The 23886-nt window shown below is 37.1% G+C and overlaps 1 pseudogene; it reads left to right on the forward strand.

The window, feature by feature from the left end:
* The first annotated feature begins 17326 nt into the window (after positions 1-17326).
* LOC150036258 (secreted RxLR effector protein 161 pseudogene) lies at positions 17327-17971 on the forward strand (annotated as a pseudogene).
* Positions 17972-23886: the final 5915 nt, after the last annotated feature.

The following is a 23886-nucleotide window of genomic DNA, read 5'->3' on the forward strand; positions in this document are numbered from 1 at the left end:
TTTTACTCTAATTGCACAAAAATAACATACGACCCTAAATTAATTAATTAGGGTTTTTTTAAAAAAATATTACCTTTGAAGCTCCTGAAACGCTTCTATCTCCACCCGAACACGAACCGGACAATGACTAGAGGTGACCTACTACCCGATGGATGAAGAAACCAAGAGAGAGAAAGAGATGGAAATAGGAGATGGATTTTTTGGGTTGGATTTTTTTTTCAACCCAATTTTAAAAACTAATTTTGGCAAAATGTCAAAAAGATTTTTATCCAGATTGAAAGCCCAAATCTATAGAAAAAACTATGCAAAAATTGCACGAAACAAATTCATAAAAATCCAACACCTCAAAATCCACTATCTAAGTGGGCTTGATGTCTCCACTATACGCCAACACTTAGCCCACTATCTTGTTAGTGGAATTATCCAACAAAAGTTGGGATTTTCCCACTAACTTTAGTCAAAGGGCAAAATGGTCATTTTGTCAAAGTCAAAATTTGATCGAAAAGTCAACATTTTGACTTTTTATGATTTTTTTCGTGTTGACTAATTTTGACCTCCCGAGCACGAATCCTTATTCATTTTCTTGAAATTCAAATCACATTTGAATATAAGGCCGGTCAAAGTTTGACTTTTTCAAGTCAAAAATCAATTCTTTGACTTTTTACATCTTTGACCATTTCCATTATTACCGAGCTTCCGAATATGAACGTATTCATATTCTTGAAATTTAAATCACATTTAATCATTAAAGCTGTATCTCTAAACTGAAAACCGACCACTATATCACATATACTTACCGGTTTCTCTCTCTTCACCTAATTCGAACAATTTGAATCATTCTATCATATTATTCTAAGTTTATTCCATATGAGCTAGTAGGGGAACTAATAGACCTATAGATCATGGGCTCCAACGATCCAAGATTAACTGGCTAAAACTCTTTTAGACGGAGCTAATCAATATTCGTTAACTAATGGATCATTCCACTATAGTCCCGTAGTTGCACTCCCCTTACTATAGATATATATTTATCCATATGATATAACCATGATTAGTAAGCTAATCCTTCATAGGTTGTTCGTAATCTCGGCTGGGTCATAAAAATTGTTTTACCCCCAAGACTCTTGTTCCTTAAGCTCCACTGATCCTCTAATGAACAATTGGTTTAAGGTTCAACCTATAAACCGAACCCCTCTCGGGCCAAAGAGAGGGTGGGGTCCCTTGTTCAAGACCTGAATTCGGTACTAAAGGGAACAACCTATCTACTATCCCTATAACGGGTAGGAGTAAATTCCGTCTTACACCCTATGTTCCTAGCTATCCATCTGATCTTACCACTGAAATGGGAGGCTTATTGGGCCAGCGATAATGAACTGCCCTCACCTATGCAGATCTAAGGATAATTCCGAGTGAACAGGAGTTGATAGTTACCTTAGGATTAAGATTAAGTTACCTAGGTTATCAATTAACGAAATAGTCAGTTTTATACATAAAACGGCGTTTAGAACGTAAAAAGTGACTATTTCATGGTTCAGTCTTATGTAAAATCTTTACATAGGATGCCCCCACTTTCATGTCTCCACATGAACGGTTTAGGATCACATCATTTGTACTAACTACAAAATGGGCCGCATCCATAGTGTCCCCAGAATAAGGCGCCAAACCTTATTCATATACTATAGACCATTTTGGCTATATATTTGTACTTGATCCACATTTATGTCACTACATAAAGTTCAAAATTAAACTTAATAGCCTCGGATCCTTAGTTTATTAGATTCATGAATATAGAATTTAATTTTACTAAATATTTTCAATAACAACTTTATTGAACAACAATATGATATTACAAACTATGAGTTTTAGGACATAAAATCTAACAGAGTATGACACCACCAAGAAGATTACCTTGGTATTCTCGGTGTTAGAATCCAGAGGGTGGGTTTTGTGTGGACTTGGTTAGAGACAGAAATTGAAGGAAGAACAATCGTGTAAACGATTGAGCAAGTGGGAGATGAAACAACCTATCGTATAGGTCGATGCCCAATCGTTTAGTAAAAGCTATACGTTTGTCTAGCAAAAGCTATGCGATTGTTTAGCTCATCATCTTGCTAAGTGTCTATCGTGTAAGAACACTCCACGATCGTTTAGCTAACTCCAAATTGTCATTTAGTAAATCTGATTTACTTGACAACTATCCATGAGGAATTTTCTGAGATTGGAAATCTCAAATCAACAACTTTGCAAATCTTACCAAAATTAGGAAAACATTTTTTCTTTTATCTCATGGTTACCATGAAACCACTAATAACCTCCCACTCAATTGGTTATTATAGAAAAAGAGATAATTATCCAATAGTTAATATTATTATAAATGTAAATGTTAACTAACGTGCCATACTATATTTATAACCTATAGTTTTAATATTTCATCTCATGAAACATATAAACCATAGCTCTTTTTCTATTCCATGGCACTTAATGTAAATCTCATTTACATTAACCCTCCACTTGATGTATCTCATACACCATACTGATCATATCATATATAATCGAAAAACCTCTTGTCAATTTGAACATTTCAAATCAACACCAAGAACTAATCCTCAACTTGAATCCATTGAGCTGCCAAGGGGACCTTATGGACGTGTAGCTCGAAGCTCCAACGATATGTGAATAACTAACTAAACTCTTTAGTTAAGGGATTCACCATCCGTTAACTGCCAAGCACTCCATTAAATATTGACAGTTGAACTCTCCTTACTATAGATATATTATGTGTCCATCTTAACCAATCAACAGTGTAACAACCCTTCACAGATCGCTCGTAAGTATAGCTCGGCCAATAACCATTATGCCCTTGTAGTTACATCTAACTCCTTAAGTACCACTAATCCCTCTAATGTACATAAATCATAGTCCTACTATGACTGAGTCCTCTCTTCCAAAGAAAAGCTGTGGCCACTATGTTCAAGCCTCAAAATCAGCCCTTAAGGGAGCAATCTATTTACTTACCCCTACTTCGGGGAAAGAGTGAATTCCATCTTGTGTATTAAGTTCCCAGCTCCCAAATTAGACAAGTCCGCAAAAAGGTAGGCATGCTGAGTTGGCAATCTGGTCACTCTCACCCATACTAATCAAAGGACCGCTCTTAAAGGCAAGAGTTCCTAAAACACTCAGGATTGAGATCGTGTCACCTATGGTCATTTAGGTGAGATGTAAGTCTCCAATATCAACGACGTTATATACAGAGTCTAATCATCTCGTGGTCTGGTCTTATACAAACTCTTTGTATAGAACACCCTCGCTCGCATATCTCCACATGAATGGTCAGGATCTACCATTTGTAGTAGTTTACAATACTTGCAAACCTCTACAAAGTGGGCTATATCTGTAGTGTCACCAGGATCAGGTATCCCAACTTAATCCTTTTACTGCAGACCTATTTAGGTTATCACTTAAGGCATGATCTACTTGTATATCTCATATACATGCTTAAGTTTACATATAATAACCATGGAGCTTTGTTTATTGGATATGAGTAAATGCTAGAATGAAATAACACTTATTTTATTTATAAACAATGTGTATAATTACAAACAATGAGACTTCGGGAGAATTAGGACATCAATCCCAACATTTCATACTTAAGGTAACTTAGGATAACTCGATCTTAATCTGAGCTAGCTATGAACTCCTGTTTATTCGGGATTATCCTTTGATCTGCATGGGTGAGAGTAGTCTGACAACACTACTCAATAAGCCTTCCATTTTGGGGATAAGACCGGATGGATAGCTGGGAACATAGTCTTGCAAGATGGAATTCACTCCTACCCAATGTAGGGTTAGCAGATAGGTTATTCTCTTAAGTGCTGATTCCAGGTCTTGAACAATCTGGGCCACACCTTCTCATGATAGAGAAGGACATGATTCCATAGTATTATGAATCGAATTGTTCATTAGAGGGTCAGTGGGAACTTAAGGAACGAGATGTATTTACAGGGGTAAAAGATAATTTTGACCCAGCTGTAATTACGAACGATCTATGAAAGATCAACTTATTGATTATGGTTTATATGGATAGAAATATATCTACAGTGAGGAGAGTGCAACTATTGAGCTATAATGGTGTGTCTTTATAATAGCGAATAGTAATTAATTCGATTAAAGAGTTTTAACGAATTAATTACAGGTCGCTGGAGTTCATGATCTGTAGGTCCATTAGGTCCCTCTATTAGCTCATTAAATTGGAAAACAAATTGAGTATTGATGTATGAAATTAGAGTTATGAATTTGAAATGTTTAACTTCAATTTTTAGGGTTTTCAATTGATTGTATTTGATACGATTATAAACGTTTAATTTAATTGAAATTAAACGGAATTGAAAAATCAATTAATATTTAAATTATGATTTAAATTTAAAACTGATTCATCAATGATATTAATATTTATTAATTTAATATTTAAATATTAAATGAATATTATTAAAAAATCAATTAATATTAGTTTTATTTAAATTAATTATTTTTATAAAATTAATTTAAACAAAATGATTTTTTGAAATCATTTTAGGTTAATGGGTTTTTCCATTTTTGGGAAAAACCCACTAACATGTTTGATGGAATACCATTAAATTCCAATTTGATTTTGGTGATGATCTTCAAGCTGGAGCTGTCCACCATGCAACCTTGTACATTTGCATGATCTTTACCTATATATAGAAGCTCCATGCATGAAGATCAAAGAGGATGCTAAGATTTACTTTCTGAATTGATAACCCAAAAACCCTATTCTTGTTCTTCATCAAATCAACTTATTTAAGTGTTTTTACCACACGTTCTAGCTTGAGCATAGTAGAGAAGATCTTAGTATTCTCACTGTTTCAACCTCTTTCTTGGTGAATCTCATTTGATTTTTGAAGGATATCTTCAAAGGTAATATGTGTTTCAAACCATCTTTTGAATATTATATGTACAACATGCTTAAAACTCAAATTAAATGTAGTTTAAGTGCTTATTGTTTCTGTAGTCTTCCGTTGCATGATATATCATTCCTTCACCAGGGTGTTGCTAAGGTCAAGGTCTCTTACGCCACAGCCAAACTTCCAGTTTTAGAATTGTTATTGTAAACTTTGTAGTTAAGCCTGGAAGTTGTATAAACATCATACTGTTTGTAATAAAATGAGTTTAGTCAAACAGTTGTTGTTTATATCCTTGGCTTAAAGTTTTATGAGTGTATAAAGGTTCAGATGGGCAGTAGGTATCACAAAAGAGTGGTATCTGCTATTCTCACACCTCCCTTCGGTTTCTAAGAGACGGGCCTGGGATGGGGTGTGACAATCCATTTTCCATATTTCATAAACATAAAATACAGCTATGGACAAGAGTATTCTAATTGACTTTATCATGGCAACGGGAGAGAAGGTTTCTTCATAGTCTATCCCTTTCTTTGGGTAAACCCTTTTGCCACAAGTCTTGCTTCTTAGGTCTGTACCTTACCAGCTTGGTCTCGTTTTCTCTTTTAGATCCATTTGCAACCGATGGGTTTTACCCCTTTAGGTTGATGTACAAGATTCCAGACTGAATTGAAATACATAGATTCTATTTCAAGGTTCTTTAATCCATTTGTCTTTATCCACATAATTCATTGCTTGTTTGAAAGTCAATGGATCATTTAAACCATCATCTGGTATGATGACTTGAGTTTTAGTTAAACCCATGTACCGGCCAGGCTGTTGCACAATCCTACCACTACGTCGGCAATCTCTTGTGAAGGACGTAATGTATTAGTTTCATCAACAGCTCTTGTTGATGGACCTGTTCTGTCAGCAACTTTTGTTGATACATTTGTCGTTTCATTGGACATTTCTTCTATTACTAGCTTACTGTGAGGTTGATGATATTTCATGTGGTCCTTCTCTAAGAAAGATTCATTTGTCGATACAAATACCTTATCTTCCTGAAGATCATAAATGTAACCACCCTTTGTTTCTTTAGGTAGTCTACAAATAGGCATACTTTTAAACGACGTTCTAACCTTTTAGGATTTTGCACCAACACGTGTGCTGGGCAACCCCAGATTCTGAAGTGATGTAAACTTCCTTTACGCCCTATTCAGAGCTGTAAAGTGTTTCAAAAACACTTTTCGAGGGCATCATGTTCAAAATATATACCCCAGTTTCAACTGCGTGTCCCAAACAAGAATTTAGTAATTGAGCATAACTCATCATGGAACGAACCATCTTTAACAAGGTTCTATTTCTCCTTTCTGCCACACCATTTTGTTGAGGTGTGTCAGGGGCTGTGAGTTGAGACTGGATTCCATGTCCTATCAAATAGTTCTGAAATTCCAAGTCCATATACCCACCACCTCGATTTGATCGAAGTGCCTTAAGCTTTTTACTTAATTGGTTTTCAACCTCAGTCTTATATTCTTTGAACTTTTCAAATATTTCGGACTTTTGATGCATTAGGTAAATATGCCCATACCTTGAATAGTCATCAATGAAGCTGATTAAATATTCATACCCTCCTCTAGCTCTAACATCCATAGGACCACAAAGGTCTGAATGTACCAGCTCTAAGAGTGCTTTGGCTTTAAGACCTTTTCCAGAAAAAGTTCATTTAGTCATTTTACCCTCAAGACAAGATTCACATGGTGGTAATGAACTTTCTTCTAATTGATTTAGATGACCGTTCTTAACCGATCTCTTAATCCTATCGAGATTTATGTGACCCAGTCTCAAGTGCAAAAGATAGGCATTTAGAGAAACTTTTCTTTTTTCATTATGAGTTTCGACTGTTTTATGTTAGATCTTTATGTCCTAAAACTCGTAGTTTGTAAATTAATAAACATATCCTGTTTTGTTTTTCGATAAAGTTGTTATTGAAATTGTAACCTAAATCCAATAAACTAAGATCCTTGGCTATAACATGAATACTCGAACTATATGTAGAGACATATCATAGGATCAAGTTCAAGTATATAGCCAAAACTGTCTATAGTATAAGGATAGGGTTGGGTACCTTATCCTGAGGACACTATGGACGTGACCCACTTTGTATTAAGTACAAACGATGAGATCCTAAATCGTTCATGTAGAGACATGTGAGTGGGTGCGTCCTATGCAATGAGTTTACATAAGACAGGACCACGAAATTAGTCACTTTCTCTGTATAACGCCGTTTACTGAAGAAACTGACTATTTCACAAGATGACCTAGGTAACTCGATCTTAATCCTGAGCTAACTATGAACTCCTGTTTATACGAGATTATCCTTTAATCTGCATGGGTGAGAGTGGCCAGACATCGCCGACTCAACAAGCCTACCATTTTGGGGATAAGATCGGATAGATAGCTTGGGACATAGTCTTGCAAGACGGAATTCGCTCCTACCCATTTCAGGGATAGTAGAGAGGTTGTTCCCTTAAGTACTAACTCCAGAACTTGAACAAGAGGCCCCACCCTCCACTTGGCTCGAGAGGGACTTAGGTTTGATGGTTGGACCACAAACCGATTGTTCATTAGAGGATTAGTAGAACTTAAGGAACAAGAAGTACTATAGGGGTAAAACGGACATTTGACCCAGCTTTAGCTACAAACATCCTGTAAAGGATCGACTTACTGAACATGGTTATATCAAGTGGACGAAAATATATCTACGGTGAGGGGAGTGTAGCTACTGGGCTATAGTAGAGTGTCCCGATAGTTAATGAATGTTAGTTAGCTTGGTTAATGAGAACAGTCGGTTAACCTTGAATCGTTGGAGCCCATGATCTGTAGGTCCATTAGGTCCCCCTACTAGCTCATATCGGAATAAAGCCTAGAACAATTAGATAGGAAACTTTGAATCGTTCAAAATCGGGAAAGGGTATTATCGTCAATTGTGTTTGACACAATAATTTAATTATGAATTAAATTATTAAATGAGAGATAAAATATTTAAAAGTGTTTTAAATACTATATACAAGAATAAGGATTCGTATATAATGGATTGCACAAGGTTTTAATGATTAATTGGATTAATCATATGAAATTAATTGGAAAAGTTTCAAATTAATTACCAAAAATTAATTTTAATTTAGAATTGAAATTAAAATTAAAATGCAAGCTAAAATCAGATTTTGGATCAAGGATAGTGGATTTTGTTGGAATCCCACTTATGCATGGTGATTCAAAGTGGAGAAACAACTCATCCAGGCAGTCTTGCATGTAATGTTACATGAACACCTAGAATCCACTATTGCTTGCATTTCCACCATGTGTCTTTCATCTTAAGGCTTCTTGATGCATGGATTCCCTCTATAAGTAGAGGTAGAATCAGATTGAGAGCTGAACACAACCATTTCCATACTGTTATGCTGCTGGAATTTTATTTCAAACTCACCTACCTTCATATATCTCTCTAGAGCTTGAACCTTCAAGCATTCCCTTCCCATTCCCTATCTCTATAGACCCCCACAAGTCGTTCTTGGCCTGGAGAATAGTAGGGAAGATACTAAAGGTGGTCCACACACCGTTCGTGAGTAAAAGAATCAAAGGGAGTTGCTGAATTGGTCTCCAAAAAGGTTAGTACAAATTCTGCTCTCTGTTTATGGTATTTGGACAGCATGCTTTCATTTTCTAAAATTGATGTAGTTAAGTGCCTTCAATCCTAAAATTGCTTCCGCATGTGTTATATGAACACCTTCAATTGGTATCAGAGCATGAATAAGGCACCTAACATGCATTAATTTTAGCTTGGTGGGTAGCTTTTCATATGATGAAACTGTGTAGAAACTAAAGAAAATTGGTTTGGGATTGAATTTAATTCTCCTTCAATTCATTTGAATTAATTGTAATTACCTACATATTTATGGGCATTAATGTGTTCATATAGAGTCTGTAAATTTTGAGAGTCAATAGAGTCCATTTAAGCCGTCAATTTGAAGAAATTCGGAGACTGTTCAAAGCTGGCCGAAAATTCCAGCATGGTGTTTTTTTTAGTTCCAGCCCAAGTGTGTTCTTCACTTAAAGGCAAAATGGTCCAGTTCAAGCAATCCAAGGGCGGTTCGGGTCGGTTCGAATGTTTTGAGAGCGGTCCAAGCCCTATTTGAAATTATTATTGTAATATTTTTAGTTTTTTTTTTTGCTTGATTAAAAATCCCAAAACCAATTCACCTTAGTTAACTTAATTAATTATGCATTATTGAATGTTTGTTTTAATTAAATAGTATTTTATGTGCATAATATATGTCATTTAGATTTAAAATCCCACCATAGGAAAGCATGAATCATGCATTAATTAATATGTTATAAGAGTTATGATATTAATTAAATGCATGTATAAAGTTTCAGGAAATTAATATAAATGTTGTATTAATTTAGGGAGATGCATGCTTGAATGGTTATTTTCAAAATTGATTAATTGATATAAAAGTTATATTAATTAAAAGAGAAAATATACAAAGCATGAAGCATGAAACTTCTTTAGTTTGATTATAAATGTTATATTCAAATTAGGCTTGTTATAGATTGTTTTTATAATTGTTATAAATGAGATAGAAATCTAAAATCTATAACAAAGATAAGGTGCATGCTCACATAGGGTTAATTTGAATCCAAATTTCGATCAATTTCAATTAGATTTGAATAGGTCGATATCTTGTAAAATCGAAGTTACAAGAAAACTCACCTGGCAAGATCTTGGCAAAAAGTTAGATAAAATGACTAAGGTTGAAGCTATTTAAGTTGACGGTACGGAATACCTACTACCTGGAGATCGAGCCGGCATCTGAGTTAAGTTAAACTGATTTTATGAGCATGTGTGACCGGTGTGAGATAATAAAATTTGTTTATCAGCTAGACATCGTAGGTTAAAAATCTAGTATAAAAGTTATACTCGGAAGAATCATCTAGACTTAGGATATGTTTAGTTAGCCGAAATGTATCGCTAAGTTTTTTATACCCTAGCCGTTTAGAATACTTCAGCTGGAGAGAAGTAATGTACTTTTAGCTTTAGTGTCCCTGAGAGTTCACACCGTGAGATTTATGCTCGGCTTTGGGCTGCCCTGGGAGCGGACTCCATTCAGAGAGTGTTTGCATGAGTCAATCCCAAGGTAAATAGGGGAAGTTGTTTATAATAAGTGGGAGAAGGAAGTGTGTCAACACATCCTATGGTCTCTTCCATTAGATTGCACCGTGAGATTCCTCTAATGCGCCTGCATGTCTGCCCTGGAGCAACCTTACCAATTGGAGGGTTGTATTATAGGATTCGGAACTCCGTGAACTCTTGAAACAGATAGGGTCTCTCAGGTCCGTTTTCATTCTTGTCTTTCCAACTTCGGGAGCATAATGATTCCGATCTTTAAGGTCTGAAAATGGAGGGTCACACTTACGAGAATCACTAAGTGTTAGTAAATTCTTGACCAAAGTAGCGATAACTGTGTTACTATAGGAATAAGAGTTATTCTGGTGATAGTATCTAGTCAAGATAGTCTTGGTTCAACGGAGGAATAGTCGATCACCCCTCAGTGGATGTTATTCTAAACCATTGAAATATCGTTGCATAATATAATAATGAAGGGTACATTATTAGTAGTTTTTGCTAAACTTGATTGGATTTAAAAGATTAATGTTTTTTACTGAAAAGGATATGTTTTTCTTTTCAGCATGACTAGCTCTTTAGAGCAACTCTTAGCTTCCGAGAAACTAAACAGTGATAATTACTCAACATGGAAAAGCAATCTGAATTCAATGCTAGTAATAGATGACCTGAGATTTGTCTTAACTGAGAAATGTCCTTAGGCCCCTACCTCGAAAGAAGCACAAGGTAAATATGATTCACTAGTTGCTGAAACATGTTTAGTGGAGGATGATACCTCAACTTGGATATTGGATTCAGGAGCCACTAATCATATTTACTTCTCTTTTCAGGAAACTAGTTCTTGGAAAAATCTTGAAGAAGGCGAGATCATCCTCAAGGTTGGAACAGGAAAGGTTGTCTCGGCTGAAGCAGTGGGAGATTTAATGTTGTTTTTTAACGATAGATATATCATACTTAAAGATGTTTTGTATGTACCTCTTATGAAGAGGAATTTAATATCTATCACTTGTATTATGGAACAAATGTATAAAATATCTTTTGAAGTTAATGAAGCATTCATTTTCAGAAAAGGTATTCAAATTTGTTCTGTTATACTTGAAAACAACTTATATAAGTTAAGACCAACAAAAGCAAAATTTGTCTTAAATACTGAGATGTTTAAAACAGTCGAGACTAAGAATAAAAGACAAAAAGCTTCTTCTAATGCCTATCTATGGCATCTAAGACTTGGTCACATAAATCTCAAAAGGGTTGAGAGATTGGTTAAGAATGGACTCCTAAATCAGTTAGAAGATAATTCTTTACCTCCATGTGAGTCTTGTCTTAAGGGAAAAATGACTAAGAGATCTTTTACTGGAAAAGGTCTCAGAGCCACAATACCCTTAGAGCTCGTACATTCGGACCTCTATGGACCAATGAATGTTAAAGCTTGAGGTGGGTATGAATATTTCATCAGTTTTATTGATGATTATTCAAGGTATGGTCATATTTACCTAATGCATCACAACTCCGATTCTTTTGAAAAGTTCAAAGAATATAAGGCTGAGGTTGAGTACCAGTTAAGTAAAACAATTAAGACACTACAATTAGATCGAGGTGGGGAGTACATGGACTTAAGATTCCAGGACTATATGATAGAACACGAAATCAAGTCACAACTCTCTGCACCTAATATGCCTCAGTAGAACGGTGTATCTGAAAGAAGAAACAGAACCTTATTGGATATGGTTCGCTCAATGATGAGCTTTGCTGAGTTACCTGATTCCTTTTGGGGACATGCATTAAGCGACTGCTGTCTATATTTTGAATAACGTTCCTCTAAAAGTGTTTTAGAAACACCTTATGAGTTATGGAAAGGGCGTAAAGGCAGTTTACGTCACTTTAGGATTTGGGGATGCCTGGCATACGTGTTGGTGCAAAATCCTAAAAAATTGGAATGTCGTTCAAAACTATGCCTATTTATAGGTTATCCAAAAGAAACAAAAGGTTGTCTATTTTACGATCCTCAAGAGAATAAGGTATTTGTATCGACAAATGCCACATTCTTAGAAGAAGACCACATAAGAAGTCATCGACCTTGCAGTAGACTAGTATTGAATGAAATTTCCAAAAAGGCTACAGATAGAGCTAGTTCATCCACTAAAGTAGTAGATAAAACTAGTGCATCTGGTCAGTCATATCCTTCTTAAGAGTTGAGAATGCCTCGACGTAGTGGGAGGGTTGTTCATCAGCCTGACAGTTACTTGGGTTTAACAGAAACAAAAGTTGTCATACCTGATGACGACATAGAGGATCCATCAACCTATAAACAGGCGATAAAAGATGTGGACTGTGATCAGTGGGTCAGAGGATCCATCGACCTATAAACAGGCGATAAAAGATGTGGACTGTGATCAGTGGGTCAAAGCCATGGACCTCAAAATGGAGTCTATGTACTTCAATTCTGTCTGAAAACTTGTAGATCAACCAAATGATGTAAAACCAATTGGTTGTAAGTGGATCTACAAGAGAAAATGAGACCAAGTCGGTAAAGTACCGACTTTTAAGGCTCGACTTATGGCAAAGGGTTATATCCAGAGAGAGGGAGTGAACTATGAAGAAACTTTCTCTCCCATTGCCATGCTTAAGTCGATTAGAATACTCTTATCCATTGCCACCTTTTATAACTATGAAATTTGGCATATGGATGTCAAGACAGCCTTTCTAAATGGCGATCTTAAGGAGAGTATCTATATGGCTCAACCAGAGGGGTTTATTGCACAAGGTCAAGAACAAAAGGTTTGTAAGCTTTAGAAATCCATTTATGGGTTGAAACAAGCTTCTAGATCTTGGAATATAAGATTTAATACTGTGATCAAATCTTATGGCTTTGAACAGAATGTTGACGAGCCTTGTGTTTACAAGAAGATCGTCAATTCTACTATAACATTCTTAGTTTTATATGTTGATGATATTCTACTCATTGGAAATGAAGTAGGTTACTTAACTGACATCAAGAAATGCGCAGTATGTTCTTGGGATTCAGATTATTCGGAACCGCAAGAACAGAACACTAGCCATGTCTCAAGCAACTTATATAGACAAAATGTTGTCTAGGTATAAGATGCAGAATTCCAAAAGAGGTCTATTACCTTACAGATATGGAATTCATTTGTCAAAGGATCTATGTCCTAAGACACCTCAAGAGGTTGAGAATATGAGACGCATTCCCCATGCTTCCGCAATAGGGAGCCTGATGTATGCAATGTTATGTACTAGACCTAACATATGCTACGTAGTAGGGATAGTCAGTAGGTATTAGTCTAATCCTGGATATGATCATTGAACTATCGTTAAGAATATCCTCAAGTATCTTAGAAGAATGAGGAACTACATGCTCGTGTATGGTACTAAGGATTTGATCCTTACTAGATACACTGACTCTGATTTTCAAACAGATAAAGAAGCTAGAAAGTCTACATCTGGATTAGTGTTCACTCTTAACGGAGGAGAAGTAGCGTGGAGAAGTGTGAAGCAAAACTGTATTGCAGACTACACAATGGAAGCTGAATACGTAGCTACTTGTGAAGCAGCAAAGGAAGCAGTATGGTTGAGGAAATTCTTGACAGATTTGGAAGTTGTTCCAAATATGCATCTGCCTATCACCCTATATTGTGATAATAGTGGTGCAGTTGCAAATTCAAGAGAACCAAGAAGCCACAAGCGTAGCAAGTATATTGAGCGCAAATACCATCTGATCCGAGCGATTGTATATCATGGAGACATTGTAGTAACCCAGATATCTTCTGAGTAAAATATTGCTGATCATTTTACAAAGGCCCCCACGGCTAAAGTGTTTGAAGGTTACCTACAGAGTCTAGGTCTACGAAGTTTGTAAACTAGGACAAGTGGGAGAACTATTGGGTATATGCCCTAGTTTATTGTATTCATATGTTTATTGTACTCATATGTTTTTCACTCAACATTGTGATACTCCACTAGGAGTTTTAGTCCAAGTGGGAGTTTGTTGGATTTTATGTCGTAAAACTCGTAGTTTGTAAATTAATAAACATATTCTGTTTTTTTTTTCGATAAAGTTGTTATTGAAATTGTAACCTAAATCCAATAAACTAAGATCCTTGGCTATAACATGAATACTCGAACTATATGTAGAGACATATCATAGGATCAAGTTCAAGTATATAGCCAAAATTGTCTATAGTATAAGGATAGGGTTGGGTACCTTATCCTGGGGACACTATGGACGCGACCCACTTTGTATTAAGTACAAATGATGAGATCCTAAATCGTTCGTGTAGAGACATGTGAGTGGGGGCGTCCTATGCAATGAGTTTGCATAAGACAGGATCGCGAAATTAGTCACTTTCTCTTTATAACGCCGTTTACTGAAGAAACTAACTATTTCACAAGATGACCTAGGTAACTCGATCTTAATCCTGAGCTAACTATGAACTCCTGTTTATACGAGATTATCCTTTGATCTATATGGGTAAGAGTGGCCAGACATTGCTGACTCAATAAGCCTACCATTTTGGGTATAAGATCGGATAGATAGCTAGGGACATAGTCTCGCAAGAACGGAATTCGCTCATACACATTTCAGGGATAGTAGAGAGGTTATTCCCTTAAGTACTAACTCCAGGACTTCAACAAGAGGCCCCACCCTCTCCTTAGCCCAAGAGGGACTTAGGTTTGATGGTTGGACCACAAACCGATTGTTCATTAGAGGATTAGTGGAACTTAAGGAACAAGAAGTACTATAGGGTTAAAACGAACATTTGACCCAGCTTTAGCTACGAACAACCTGTGAAGGATCGACTTACTGAACATGGTTATATCAAGTGGGCAGAAATATATCTACGATGAGAGAAGTGCAGTTACTGGGCTATAGTGGAGTGTCCTGGTAGTTAACGAATGTTGGTTAGCTTGGTTAATGAGATTAGTCGGTTAACCTTGAATCATTGGAGCCCATGATCTGAAGGTCCATTAGGTCCCCCTACTAGCTCATATCGGAATAAAGCCTAGAACAATTAGATAGGAAACTTTGGATCGTTCAAAATCGGGAAAGGGTATTATCGTCAATTGTGTTTGACACAATAATATAATTATGAATTAAATTATTAAATGAGAGATAACGTATTTAAAAGTGTTTTAAATACTATATACATAAATAAGGCTTCATATATAATGGATTGCACAAGGTTAGAATGATTAATTGGATTAATCATATGAAATTAATTGGAAAAGTTTCAAATTAATTACCAAAAATTAATTTCAATTTAGAATTGAAATTAAAATTAAAATACAAGCTAAAATCAGATTTTGGATCAAGGATAGTGGATTTTGTTGGAATCCCACTTATGCATGGTGATTCAATGTGGAAAAATAACTCATCAATGCAGTCTAGAATCCATTATTGCTTGCATCTCCACCATGTGTCTTGCATCTTAAGGCTTCTTGATGCATGGATTCACTCTATAAGTAGAGCTAGAATCAGATTGAGAGCTGAACACAACCATTTCCATACTGTTATTGTGAGCCCTGAATCCCAATTTCTCTACTTGAGTATGTTCCCTATTGAGATTAGTGTGATAAGTTGGTTGATGTGGAAACTAGGGTGAAATGGTAGAGAAAATAGTGGAAATTAGAAGATAAGAGGAAATTTGGAAGGTTAACTTTTGGGAAAAATTTTGGAAATTTGGCTAAGTATATAATTTTGTGTGTTGGAGTGGTGTTGATGCGTTGGTGAAGGCATGTGGCTGAAGAAGGAAAAAGGAGATGATGCATTGGAAGGCACACAGGTGGGCGAGGCAGGCATGGTAAGACAGCCATGAGTCGAGCAGCCTCGGCTAGCGCCCAGGCCATGCATCGAGCAGCCTTGGCCAGCGCCCAGGCCATGCGTTAAGCAGCCCCGGTCGGACGCATGTGTCGAGTGGATACGCCCGTGCGTTGAGCACATCGCCGAGCGGCCACGCCCATGCGTTGAGCGCATTGTTAAGCGGCCACGCCCATGCGGTGAGCACCTTGCCGAGCAGCCATACCGTGCGTCGAGGTGCCTTGCCATATAGCCAAGCACGCAGCCCATGCCATGCGCCCATGCAAGCGAGCGAGTGATGGCCAGCACATGCAACACGCCCATGCGTCGAAGCAGCATGCCCATGTGCCTAAGCACCCGACCAAGCGTCAACTGCACGCAGCCCATGCGGCCAAGCACGCCCATGCATCGAGCGGCCAGCATGCTCATGCGTCGAGCGGCTAGCCTATGCAGCACACCTATGCGTTGGTTTCCATCACCATGCGCCCATGCCAAGCAAGCTGTGCGAGTGAGCCATGCGTCAGGAATGGACGGTCACCCTATGCGTTGGCCTTTAACCAAGCAATGAATGATGTAGATAAGAACCAGTGGATTAAAGCCATGGATCTCAAAATGGAGTCAATGTACTTCAATTCAGTCTGGGAACTTGTAGAGCAGCCGGATGGGGTAAAACCTATTGGTTGCAAATGGATCTACAAAAGAAAACGAGCCCAAGCGAGTAAGGTCTAAACCTTTAAGGCTCGACTTGTGGCAAAGGGTTTTACCCAGCAGGAAGGAGTGGATTTTGAAGAAACCTTTTCCTCTGTTGCCATATTTAAGTCGATTAGAATATTCTTATTTATTGCCACATTTTATGATTATGAAATATGGCAAATGGATGTCAAGACGGCCTTTTTGAACGGCAATCTTGAAGAGACTATCTATATGGCTCAACCAGAGGGATTCATAGTCCAGGGTGATGAGCAAAAAGTTTGCAAACTTAAATGATCCATTTATGGGTTAAAAAAAGCATCAAGATCCTGGAATATATGTTTTGACATTGCGATCAAAACGTATAGCTTTGAGTAGAATATTGACGAACCTGGTGTTTAAAAAAAAATCGTCAAATCTACTGTAGCGCTTCTAGTTCTGTACGTAGATAATATCCTACTTATTGGGAATAATGTAGGATTCCTGTCTGACGTAAAACAATGGCTAGCGACTCAATTCAAAATAAAAGATTTGGGTAAGGCTCAATTTGTTCTGGGCGTTCAAATCATTAGAAATAGAAAGAACAAGATGTTAGCACTGTCTCAAGCATCATATATCGACAAAATTTTGGTACGATATTCGATGCAGAACTCCAAGAAAAGGTTATTACCTTTTAGGCACGGGGTTCACTTGTCAAAGGAACAAAGTCATAAGACACCTCAAAAAGTTGAGGAAATGAGACGTATTCCCTATGCATCAGCAATTAGTAGTTTAATGTATGCCATGCTGTGTACTAGACCCGACATATGCTATGCCATGGGAATTGTCAGCAGATACCAGTCCAATCCTGGACATGCACATTGGACTACCGTTAAGAATATCCTCAAGTATATAAGGAGAACGAGGGATTTTTCGCTCGTGTATGGTGCTAAGGATCTGATCCTTATAGGGTACACTGACTTAGATTTTCAAACCGATATAGATTCAAGGAAATCAACATCGAGATATCTGTTCACTCTAAATGGAGGAGCAGTAGTATGGAGGAGTATTAAGCAAGGTTGCATTGCTGACTCTACCATGAAAGTAGAGTACATAGCCGCCTGCGAAGCAGCAAAAGAGGCAGTATGACTAAGAAAATTCCTAACAGAGTTGGAAATCATTCCAAATATGCAACTGCCTATCACCCTCTATTGTGATAATAGTGGAGCAATTGCAAACTCTAAGGAACCTCGAAGTCACAAGCGAGGAAAGCATATTGAGAGAAAATATCATCTCATCAGGGAGATCGTGCAACGAGGAGATATGATTGTCACGCAGATTGCTTCGGAGCACAACATGGCTGATTCGTTTACAAAACCCCTCATGGCTAAAGTTTTTTAGGGTCATCTACTAAATCTAGGACTACGAACTTTGATAGACTAGGGCAAGTGGGAGAAATGTAAGGGTATGGATGATGCCCTAGTTTATTGTCTTTATGTATATTATCTCTCACACCTAACTTCCTGTACCCCCCTTGAGTTTCTAGTCCAAGTGGGAATTTTTTGGGTTTAATGTCCTATAAACTCGAAGTTTGTAAATCATTAAACATATTCTATTTCTAATAAAGACGTTATTGAGGTTATTCAGTAAAAGATGTTATTGAATATATAAGTTGCGAATATCTAACCTAAATCCAATAAACAAAGATCCTTGGCTATAACATGAATACTCGAACTATATGTAGAGACATATCATAGGATCAAGTTCAAGTATATAGCCAAAATTATCTATAGTATAAGGATAGGGTTATCCTGGGGACACTATGGATGCGGCCCACTTTGTATTAAGTACAAACGATGAGATCCTAAATCGTTCGTGTAGAGACATGTGAGTGGGGGAGTCCTATGCAATGAGTTTGCATAAGACAGGACCGCGAAATTAGTCACTTTCTCTTTATAACGCCGTTTAATGAAGAAACTGACTATTTCACAAGATGACCTAGGTAACTCGATCTTAATCCTGAGCTAACTATGAACTCCTGTTTATTCGAGATTATCCTTTGATCTGCATGGGTAAGAGTGGCCAGACATCGCCGACTCAACAAGCCTATCATTTTGGGGATAAGATCGGATAGATAGCTGGGGACATAGTCTCGCAAGAACGAAATTCGCTCCTACCCATTTCAGGGATAGTAGAGAGGTTGTTCCCTTAAGTACTAACTCCAGGACTTCAACAAGGTTTGATGGTTGGATCACAAATCGATTATTCATTAGAGGATTAGTGGAACTTAAGGAATAAGAAGTACTATAGGGTTGAAACGAACATTTGACCTAGCTATAGCTACGAACAACCTGTGAAGGATCGACTTACTGAACATGGTTATATCAAGTGGACGGAAATATATCTACGATGAGGGAAGTGCAGTTACTGGGCTATTGTGGAGTGTCCCGGTAGTTAACGAATGTTGGTTAGCTTGGTTAATGAGATTAATCGATTAACCTCGAATCGTTAGAGCCCATAATCTGAAGGTCCATTAGGTCCCTCTACTAGCTCATATCGGAATAAAGCCTAGAACAATTAGATAGGAAACTTTGAATCGTTCAAAATTGGGAAAGGGTATTATCATCAATTGTGTTTGACACAATAATTTAACTATGAATTAAATTATTAAATGAGAGATAAAGTATTTAAAAGTGTTTTAAATACTATATACATGAATAAGGATTCATATATAATGGATTGCACAAGGTTAGAATGATTAATTGGATTAATCATATGAAATTAATTGAAAAGTTTCAAATTAATTACCAAAAAATTAATTTCAATTTAGAATTGAAATTAAAATTAAAATGCAAGCTAAAATCAGATTTTGGATCAAGGATAGTGGATTTTATTGGAATCTCACTTATGCATGGTGATTCAAAGTGGAAAAATAACTCATCCATGCACTCTTGCATGTAATGTCACATGAACACCTAGAATCCACTATTGCTTGCATCTCCACCATGTGTCTTGCATCTTAAGGTTTCTTGATGCATGGATTCACTCTATAAGTAGAGGTAGAATCAGACTGAGAGCTAAACACAACCATTTCCATACTGTTATGCTGCTGGAATTTGGTCTCAAACTCACCTACCTTCATATATCTCTCTAGAGATTGAACCTTCAAGCATTCTCTTCGCATTCCCTATCTCTATAGACTCCCACAAGTCGTTTTTGGCCCGGAGAATAGTAAGAAAGACACTAGAGGTGGTCCACACACTATTTTTGAGGAAAGGAATCAAAGGGAGTTGCTGAATCGGTCTCCAAAAAGGTTGGTACAAATTCTGCTCTCTGTTTACGGTATTTGGATAACATGCTTTCAATTTCTAAAATTGATGTAGTTAAGTGCCTCCTATCCTAAAATTACTTCCGCATGTGTTATATGAACGCCTTCAACTAATTCCTTTAATTCTAATTTGAACGCTTCAAATTAACTTATCATGCTACTCTAGAGCTAATCCATTTATGAGCTAGTAGGGAGACCTCGCGGACCTACAGATCATGGGCTTCAACGATTCGAGATTACTCGGCTAAACTCATTAGTCCAGATTAACCTCCATTCATTAACTAATGGGTCACTCCACTAAAGCCCATAGTTGAACTCCCCCAACTGTAGATATATTATGTACACATGATTTAACCATAATTAGTAAGTCGACCTTTCATAGGTTGTTCGTAATAATGGCTGGTTCAAATATTTGTTTTACCCTCGAGATTACGTCTTATTCCTCAAGTTCCTACTGATCCTCTAATGAACAACTGGTTTGTGATCCAGTCACTAAACAAAAACTCATTCAGCCTAGTGAGAGGGTGGGGCCCCTTGTTGAAGACCTGGATTCAGTACTTGAGATAACAACATTTCTCCTATCCCTAAATCAGGTAGGCGTGAACTCCATCTTGCACCCTATGTCCTCAGCTATCTATTAGGTCTTACCCCTGAAATGGGAGGCTTATTGAGCTGGCGCTGTTGAGCCAACCCTCACCTATGCAAATCTAAGGACAATCTCGAATAAACCAGAGTCATAGTTAGCTCAGGATTAAGATCGAGACCTAGGTCATATAAGCAAAATAGTCAATCTTATATAGTAAACAGCTTTATAAAGTAAAAGTGACTTATTTCTTGGTCCAATCTTATGCAAACTCATTGCATAGGACGCCCCCACTCCTCATGTCATAACATGTACGAAATAGGATCACTTCGTATGTAGCACTTTACAACTCTTTGTAATAATTACAGTGTAGGCCACATCCAATAGTGTTACCAAAATAAGGTACCCAACCTTATTCATATACTATAGATCATTTTGACTATTTTAAAGGTGCTAATGCACACTGCACATATAAATAGCTTTTTAACAAACTTCTCACTCATGCATGCGTTTAAAACATAATTCATAGCTTGCTTGGAAATCACTTTGTAAAACTAGTTGGCATGAGAATATTCTTCTTTAAAACATACTTTCTATAACACTTTGTAATCAAACATTTAAGCAAATGTTTTAGTCAAGACGTTTTAGCCACTCACCTTGATTGCTTAGGAGCTTTTCTCTCTTGTAGCTCCATTTTCTACCTCAGGCTCTCTTTTCACCCCTGGAATCCAGATTCCTATTACAGCTTAGATTACTCATAGTTCTAGACCTTATTTTGAGATATGTCCATTTACACAATTTTCTAAAATGTCTCAGGAAGCTTACTCTAAAATTTGAGCTCAGAACTCCTCGTGGTTTGGCCGAAATCATAGAATCTTCAAGACTAGCCTAAACTGATCTAACAGCTGATCCTTTTGTCTTCTTTTCAATTTCCAGCTCGATCCCTTCGAGCTTTTCTTCCGGCAACCCTACCCTGAAAACTAGACTTTCAGAGCTTTCAGGTGGCTTTAGAATCGCTCCAAACGCACGAGTAAATTGGGAGAACTTCTCGTCCCAAGTTGATGCATCCTCCTCAGACCTCACTGTCCAATACGTTCTCTATGTCTAACGCATAGACTTAGCTCCAACGCAAGGTTTGCTCCACCCTCCCACTCTTTTATGGTATTTATGAGTTGTGAAAAAAATGAAGTCTCTTGGCTCTATTTAAAGGCATCCAAACCTTCTCCGGAGTTGACACCACCTACTTGGCTGCATGGCCAAGTGTCTCCTTCTCATCCCATCAACGCAATGTTGTGGTCATCGCAAGCTAAGTGTCTTTTTCCCACGTTGCCAATGCATGGGCCTCTAATCTGATGCCACCACCATAAATTCTTAAGGCTTAAGGCTTTCTTCCCAAGAAGACACATGGTTTTGATGATGTTATCCTGATAATTTCATCCTTGTATGCGTCCAACACTTGGTTGCTCAACGCCTAGTCCATAAGTAACGCATAGCCTCTACTCAACACATAGCAAGCTAATTCACTATCATGACAATTCAACTTAGCCATCGCAAGGAGTGGATCCTCTATATCGTCATCAGGTATGACGACTTGTGTTTCTGTTAAACCCAAGTAACAGTCAGGCTGATGAACAACCCTCCCACTATGTCGAGGCATTCTCAACTCTTGAGAAGGATGTGACTGACCAGATGTACTATTTTTATCTACTACTTTAGTAGATGAACTAGCTCTATCTGTAGCGTTTTTGGAAATTTCATTCAATACTAGTCTATTGCGAGGTTGATGACTTCTTATGTGGTCTTCCTCTAAAATTGTGGCATTTGTCGATACAAATACCTTATTCTCTTAAGGATCATAAAATAGACCACCTTTTGTTTCTTTTGGATAACCTACAAATAGGCATAGTTTTGAACGACGTTCCAATTTTTTAGGATTTTGCACCAACACGTGTGCCGGGCATCCCCAAATCCTAAAGTGACGTAAACTACCTTTACGCCCTTTCCATAGCTCATAAGGTGTTTCTGAAACACTTTTAGAAGAAACGTTATTCAAAATATAGACAGCAGTCTCCAATGCATGTCCCCAAAAGGAATCAGGTAACTCAACAAAGCTCATCATTGAGTGAACCATGTCCAACAAGGTTCTGTTTCTTCTTTCAGATACACCATTCTGCTGAAGCATATTAGGTGCAGTGAGTTGTGACTTGATTCCGTGTTCTATCATATAGTCTTGGAATCTTAAGTCCATGTACTCCCCACCTCGGTCTAATCATAGTGTCTTAATTGTTTTACCTAACTGGTTCTCAACCTCAGCCTTATATTCTTTAAACTTTTCAAAAGAATCAGACTTGTGATGTATTAGGTAAATATGACCATTCCTTGAATAATCATCAATAAAACTGATGAAATATTCATACTCACCTCGAGCTTTGACATTCATCGGTCCACATAGGTCCGAATGTACGAGCTCTAAGAGTATTGTGGCTCTGAGACCTTTTCTAGTAAAAGATTTCTTAATCATTTTTCCCTCAAGATAAGACTTACATGGAGGTAAAGAATTGTCTTCTAACTGATTTAGGAGTCCATTCTTAACTAATCTCTCAACCCTTTTGAGATTTATGTGGCCAAGTCTTAGGTGCCATAGATAGGCATTAGAAGAAACTTTTTGTCTTTTATTCTGAGTCTCGAATGTTTTAAACATCTCAGTATTTAAGACAAATTTTTCTTTAGTTGGTCTTAACTTATATAAGTTGTTTTCAAGTATAGCAGAACAAATTTGAATACCTTTTCTGAAAATGAACGCTTCATTAACTTCAAAAGATATTTTATACATTGGTTCCATGATACAAGCGATAGATATTAAATTCATCTTCATAAGAAATGCATACAAAACATCTTTAAGTATGATATATTTATCGTTGAAAAACAACTTTAAATCTCCCACTCCTTTGGCCGAGACAACCTCTCCTGTTCCAACCTTAGGGTGATCTCGCTTTCTTCAAGCTTTTTCTAGGAACTAGTTTCCTGAAAAGAGAAGCAAATATGATTAGTGGCTCATGAATCCAATATCAAGGTTGAGGTATCATCCTCCACTAAACATGTTTCAGCAACTAGTAAGTCATATTTACCTTGTGCTTCTTTCGAGGCAGAGGCCTGAGGACATTCCTCAATTAAGACAAATCTCAGGTCATCTATTACTAGTGTTGAATTCAAATTGTTTTTCCATGTTGAGTAATTATCGCCGTTTAGTTTCTCGGAAGCTAAGAGTTGACCTAAAGAGCTAGTCATGCTGAAAAGAAAAACATATCCTTTTTAGTAAAAAACATTAATCTTTTAAATCCAATCAAGTTTAGCAAAAACAACTAATAATGTACCCTTCATTATTATATTTTGCAACGATATTTC

The sequence above is a fragment of the Benincasa hispida genome, chromosome 5 (genome assembly GCF_027475165.1).
Source record: "Benincasa hispida cultivar pf3 chromosome 5, pf3_genome.v1.1, whole genome shotgun sequence".
Classification (NCBI taxonomy): domain Eukaryota; kingdom Viridiplantae; phylum Streptophyta; class Magnoliopsida; order Cucurbitales; family Cucurbitaceae; genus Benincasa; species Benincasa hispida.